The following is a 7,170-nucleotide window of genomic DNA, read 5'->3' as shown; positions in this document are numbered from 1 at the left end:
AACAAAAGCTTTGGGTTCCAGTCAAGCCTATAAAATTATGATGTAAAGTGGGAGACGGATAATATCCCACGTTGGTGGCAGAATTGGCAGATTACTTCCCGTTATAAACTATATGGAAATATGCTGCACCCAGGGGAAAGATTTTTACATCCGTTTTTGTCCTATAAAGTAGGTATGAATTTTGATCTTTAGTTTCGGTATGGTTTAGAGGGGAACCTTACAGGTCTTTTTCCACTCCAAATGATAGTCAATAACAACGATATGACATTGGAGCCGAGCTTTAAGGCAAGTTTTACCAATTCTTGACTTCGGCACTGATGCGAAGTCTAATTACGCTACAACTGAGCATCTGAAAGGTTCGCAAATCAACGGCAATTTTAGATGTGGGGTTGAAGTTGGTATTGATCATGTTTATATTTGAAAACGGTTGAAAAAAAATTTTATGTTTTGATTCGAAATAGGGCAAAGATTTGGAGACCCAAACATCAGGGTAAAGATTGGCAAATTAAAAGTGTGAAACCGATAAAATAAGGAACTGTGCTATTTTGTCTATTTCTGAGTCATTAGTGTTAGCGGTGTGCCATATGATTTCAAAGCCTTAAGTGCCATTATCTAGAATAAATGGACCATGTGTACATGGGCTGAAATTCTGAAGAAAAAAACACTTTCCATTTCCACCAATAGATCTGTAGTTGACACAAGGAATTCTAAACACCAAATCGTTTATCAGAACGATGAAGAACAATGTGTGGCCTAAATTTAGGAAAAAGGAATTCTTGTAAGCTAGGTTTGGTGGGTCTTGGTGACAACTCTAATTTCAGTTCTTTTCCCCAAAAGCTTGCTTTTCAACAAGTTTTAGACCAAGGGGTCTTTAAGTAGTATGACAGAAAGATATTGTCTTTCATCAGAACTTTGCCTTTTGTGTGAGTCAACAAGTACGTGTGCGATAAGCTTTTATGTCGAGTGAGTCAAAACGATATCAAGCTGTGCATTAGTTTTGCCTATCACACAACGAAGTACGTCTAAAATGAGAATACGAACCGGCATCTCAATAAACACGAATGATCCAACACGCTATGCTGGCCGAGATGGAAAATTATTAGACACTAGTCAGCCATCTGATCAGTCAGCTCAAAGGATATGTTTGGTGCTGTCCGTTTATAACAGTGCTCCTGATTGGACAATTCAATCCATGAAAGTATGCCCGAGTACAAGCACATAACCTACACGCTTCTGGTAAAAGGTATAATGGTTTGAATACCGGATTAAAATAAGATAAAATGCAGACGTACGTAGAAAAAACCTACAGACAGCAAATTTTAACCTTCGTCAACGATGCTAAAAAAAACCGGCTTACAGTAAGAACGAAAACAGCTTGGGCCTATTGTTCAATGTGGTCTTATCAGACCATCTGTTTCTCTAAGATTATTATCAAGAGCCCCGACGAAAAAAAAGGACAAGAAAAAAAAGGAGTGGCAAACTATTAATGAACTAACTTGTCGTAAATCAAAAAGAACAGTTATAAATGAAGTTGAATATTGTGGCCAAAAATCGGAGAGCTCGTTGGAAGCTGCGGAGATCTTCAATACATTTCTCTCGGAAATTGGTACAAATCTTAGTAAGGATGTTGCAGAGGCGACCGTTAGCTATTCCGAATTTCCAATCGAAACTGACAAACTGTTTTCCTTTTGTGAAACCACCCCTGCACATGTTTATTCGCTTTTATCGAAACTTTCCAGATCTAAAGCAACTGGCCCCGATAATATCCCCGCCAAACTCCTAAAGGAAAGCCCCGATTTAATCTGTGAGTCGCTATCATTGATATTTAATCAATCATTTAAAACAGGTGTATTTCCGAATGATTGGAAAAATGCTAGAGTCTCCCCTCTCTACTAAAATTCAGGTAAGCGCAATGATCCATCCAATTATCGCCCCATTTCAGTAATTCCTGTGGTAGCAAAAGTTTTTATGCGGATAATCTATGATCAACTGTCTGTCCATCTTACGAAGTATAATCTTCTTTCCAAACATCAGTCCGGTTTCCGTTCATTACGCTCGACGGTTACGGCTCTTTTCGAGGCAACCGATAGCTGAGCTTTTAATACAGACCGTGGATTGATCAATACTGTTGTCTTCTTAGATTCAAAGAAGGCATTTGATACAGTCGATCATGAGATTCTTTTATCTAAGCTTCGTTCGTACGGAATTCGTGGACTAGCTTTGCGTTTGTTTCGCTCCTATTTAGTTGACCGAACACAGATCTGCCAAATCGATTGTTCTAAATCGACGCCAAAGTTCCTTAATTGCGGTGTGCCTCAAGGCAAGATTCTGGGCCCGCTTTTATTCTTACTCTATATTAACGATTCACCTCAGTGCCTTAATTTTTCTCATCCTCGAATGTATGCTGGCAAAGATTTAAACGAAATTGATGATTATCTTAACAAAGATTTGAAATCTGTTAATACATGGTTGTCTTCTAATAAACTCACATTGAACCTGACTAAGACCGAATTCTTAATAATAACTTCAAGGCAAAGGCGAGTTTACTTGTCAGACAATGTCTCTTACCATTAATAATTTTCCCATTGAGCAGGCGTCGTCAACAAAGTCTCTCGGTGTATTTATCGATGAAAACTTAAGCTGGAATACCCATATTGAATCTGTTTGTAAGAACATTTCTCGTTGCCATGTTCCCACCAATAACGTAGCTCCATTTTCTGCCTTTAAAAGCACACACAACCCACAATTCCTCTATTCGCTCCGACGAAGGGCTAACGCTCGAAACGTCAGCTTCTGTAATCGTTACGGTGGCCAATTACCATTTCAACTTTGTTGATATATCCAAATTATTTCGTTACCCCCACCGACGCAGCCCCAAACAGTTTCTTTAGAAACTATAAGCCTTTATCTATCTATCTAGGAGCCTCAGAAATCGGAGGGGGGAAGGGAGGGGGGGAAGGGAGGGGGGGGGAGGAGGAGGAAGGGAGTCGGATCCACGGGCGCCGACGAAATTCCCGCGCGCTCGCTTTACGTTTTCAACCTTAAGGTGGCCCAATAGGGTTTTTTGGCCGGGCGAAGAATGGGTACGAAAATGGCGCGAGCTTTTAAATGGCATCAAATATGTAAACAAACATGGCGGCTTCACGCGAGTGCACAATTTTTGTCACATAATCGCGAAGTTTACTTGACGAGAGTGAAACGGCATCGATACTTTCCAGTAATGAGCACAATATTGACAGTGAAAGACCAGAAGTTTACACAACGCCTACACAACATCCGTAATGCGTCGGGTAGCTTTCGGAAAGTGGAAGCGATCAAAACCAGAAAAGAAACAAAAATAAAAAGGTTACACGGAGGGTTCAAAACGTGGAATGCCAAAAGGAAGCTCCAGTATGATAACACATCCAAGGAAAACGAACCCCCAGCAAAACGAATGACACGAGCACGTGAGGTCAGTACGTTTTTCTTTATTCGGAAGTCTTAAGTTTTGGTAAGATTTTCCTGTCAAACTTGTCCTAATTATCGGCCCACCTTTTCTGTTGACTCCAACCCTGATTCCCATCAGCAGAATAAAGCTAAGAGGAAGGCGAACCTGCCACAAGGATCCAGACTGGTGGACTTAGAAACCCTCACAGATGGTCTGAAGGAATGTTTATTTTGTCATTACGGTAAATTCTCACTATTTTTAACTGCACTATAGCATATTTTACACCATGATCATATAAAAGAACATAACAAATATTGTGGAGTCTTTTTTCCCTGTTAGTTTACAGTGTATTTTACAATATTTCTAGGCCCTTTGTCTCTTGGCAATGTCATTGAAGAACAGCACAGTGGCTTGGCAAGCACGTTTACTGTTATATGCAGCCAATGCAATGGGGGAAACATCAAAAGAGCAGATCTGGTGCACGCGGTCCACTGACCTTTGATGTGAACACGACAGCTGCCCTTGGCTGTTTACACACAGGAGTGGGCAACACCCATTTAAACAATTTACTTTCAATCCTCAATGTGCCTGCACTGAACTCATCGACTTTTAAAAATCGGGAAAGGGAAGCTGGAAAGGCAATAGAGCTTGTAGCAAAAAATAGTTGCCAGCAATTCCTAAACCTTGAACGAGAGAAGGCAATTGAAAATGGTAACAAGCCTGACCAGAACAATTTGGTACCTATTGCCTGTTCTTATGACATGGGGTGGCAGAAACGGGGGCGAGGTTTCAACTCTAAGACCGGACATGCTGCAGTCATGGGCCTTTCAACTGGTAAGGTCCTTGACTACACAACAAAAAATAAAATGTGCCACTCCTGTGACGAAGCTAAAAAGGCAGGAAAACAACCAAATGACCATGACTGTAGAAAAAATCATTCAGGCTCTTCAAAGTCAATGGAGCCTTTAGCTGCAGTTGAACTTTTCAATAAGGTAACTAAATCAAATGTCAAATTTTCAATTTACACCGGGGATGATGATTCAATGACTGAATCTCACCTAGAGCAAAAGGTACCCTATGGCGTGGAAAAATGAAGTGATACAGTTCACATAAAAAGATCCCTTACAACACGCCTATACAACTTGAGCCAACGAAGTAAGTTCCCCAACAGTTCAGTGTTGTCACAGAAAGTCATAAATTACCTTGTCAAATCCTTTACATACTGTATTGCACAAAATAAGGGGGATGCTACAAACATGAAATCTGCAATTCAAAGCATTGTGCCTCATGCATTTGGTGACCACACTGGTTGTAGAGAAACATGGTGTAGATACAAGAAAGACCCTTCTCATTATTGTCACAGAGATCTTCCCTATGGCAAAGACCTCCAAGGAGATAGCATTCAATCAGCCCTGAAATCTCTCTTTGATGAATATAGCACAGACATTGTTATAAACAAACTTGCACCTGCAGCAAATTCTCAACGTAACGAGTCTCTGAACAGTGTGGTGGGCTCGAAGAACCCCAAAATTCGCTTTTACGGGGGAAGTGAAAGCAATGATTATAGTGTCCTGCATTGTCTCTCAAGTAAATTTAGGTTACAGGTAAATTCCTCAAACTCTAGCGTCACTTAACATAGAGCCAGGTCTTTTCTGTGTAGACCATAATACGAAAATGGACATGAAAAGTTCGAAGGACAAACAAAGGAAATCAATAGTTGCATTCAAACGACATCAATCACAATTACACAAACACCAGATTTCAGAAACCTCGAAAAACGAGGGTAAAGAAGGTACCATGTATGAAAGTGGCATTGGCCTGAACCTGAACTCTTCTGCGACAACATTGGAGTTGAACAATTCTGAACTTTCAATCACTGATCTTTATGATATAACCGCTGCTGTCACGAAACAACAAGAACAGTACGAAAATGCAGTTCCGAAGTACACTTCGAGACCCACAGTTCAAAAGGAAAAATTTGATGACAGTAAATTTTATCACTTTGTTTTATTTGACATCGAGACAAATTCAACGGGAAAATAAGCAGAAGTATGTCAGGTCGCTGCCGTGGATAGGTCAGCTAAACAATTCTCATGCTACATTCTACCAACCAGAGACATAGATTCTCACGCGTCAAAGGTCAACAAACTTACAGTTAAAACTGTCAATGGAATCCGCCGACTTTTCAAAGATAATCGACTAGTAGAAGCCTTTGAGTTATCGCAAGTACTTAGGCAGTTCTTAACTTTTTTGAGGGCCAGAATAGATTCAGCTTCAACACGATCCACAAAGCCTGTTTGCACAATCTTGGCTGGACACAACGCCGCCACATTTGATATTCCAATACTTCGAAACGGTGGCGAAAATTTTATCGCGGAGCTCAGTTCCATCAGTTCCATCCGGTTTGCAGACACTCTGACACTGATGAAATCACTCATCAAAAGCAAGCACTCTTCCATCCAAAACGCAGAAGGTAAATTTCCTAAGCCTGGGCAGAGTTCTGTTTACGAACATTTATTTCAAACCACCTTTGATGCCCACGACGCCCTAGAGGACGTGATCGCTCTTCGAAGAATCTTGCTTTCGCCTAGGTTGGCTTTGTCTGATGAAATGCTGGTGAACAGAAGTTCTGTAATCTCTGTCAAGGACGCCGCCGAAGACCTGAAATATCTTGACAACCGTCATTAGAGACTCTTGTCTTTTCGAGGAAAGCTGTACAACCCAGGTCATGCGGATAGCCCAATAAAGCAAAGCATTGCCGAAAAAATTGCTGGCAGTGGCTTAAGATATGAGGATTTACATAATTTGTACCAACGATTTGGACGGAAAGGTCTTGTGTGTATTTTGACGAGACCGCCATTGTCCAGTCGCTCATCGCTTCCAAGGGTCACAAACACGACGAGAATAGTCTCCGCAATTTTGAAACACTTCGAAGAGATTTCCAAGGATTCTGCGGCATAGTAAATTAAGGTATGATCTCAACTGACTTTCAGGTCAAAAGCAGTTTGTACAAAAACGTCAAAGATAATGACCGCCCGTGTTTACACACCTGTTCTCGACAAAACCGCGTGGTTCGAAAGTTCGCGCATGCTCAAATAGCGATCTTGGCGAGTTCCTATTCTGATCACGTGGTTGTCATTGAGGTGAGAAAATAGAAAGTTCCCCCTCAGATTTCTCGTATTTCCTTCGGTGAAATTCCTTAAAATTTGGCAGAGATGTTATACCCTTTTAGCTTTCCTTGCTGTGAATTTATCAGAAAAATTTGTAGGACAAGTTTTTCGCTCAGCCAAAAAACAACAAAAATGTTAAAAGCGAAAAAACTACCTTGACAACCCCTATTTTTTTCGATTTCAAAAGTTTCGTCTTGTCAGACTCTACCCGGTCGGAGAATAATAGAAAATTTTACCGAAGGAAATTGAAGAAAATTGAAATCAAAGTCAAATAGACGTCAAAAAATGGCGATATTTGAGTAGTTTTAATTTGGGACTAAAAGCCTTGACTTCAAAGGTGACTGTTGTACAGCAAATTTAGGCCCTTGTTTTTTATGTTTCAGTAGCTTTGATTTGAAAAATAGCAAAAACAACGAGAAAAATTAACTTTCGATTGATGTCACTGGCGCGCGCTTCGTGATCTTGCATAACCCTATTGAGCCACCTTAAGTGAACAAAAAACCACAAGGCTGTGTACAGCCGAAATAAAGAGCAAAACAGCTACATCTTCGACATGAATAGAGCAAAACAGAA

Source organism: Stylophora pistillata, chromosome 1 (genome assembly GCF_964205215.1).
Source record: "Stylophora pistillata chromosome 1, jaStyPist1.2, whole genome shotgun sequence".
NCBI lineage: Eukaryota > Metazoa > Cnidaria > Anthozoa > Scleractinia > Pocilloporidae > Stylophora > Stylophora pistillata.
This window is presented reverse-complemented; position numbering follows the sequence as displayed.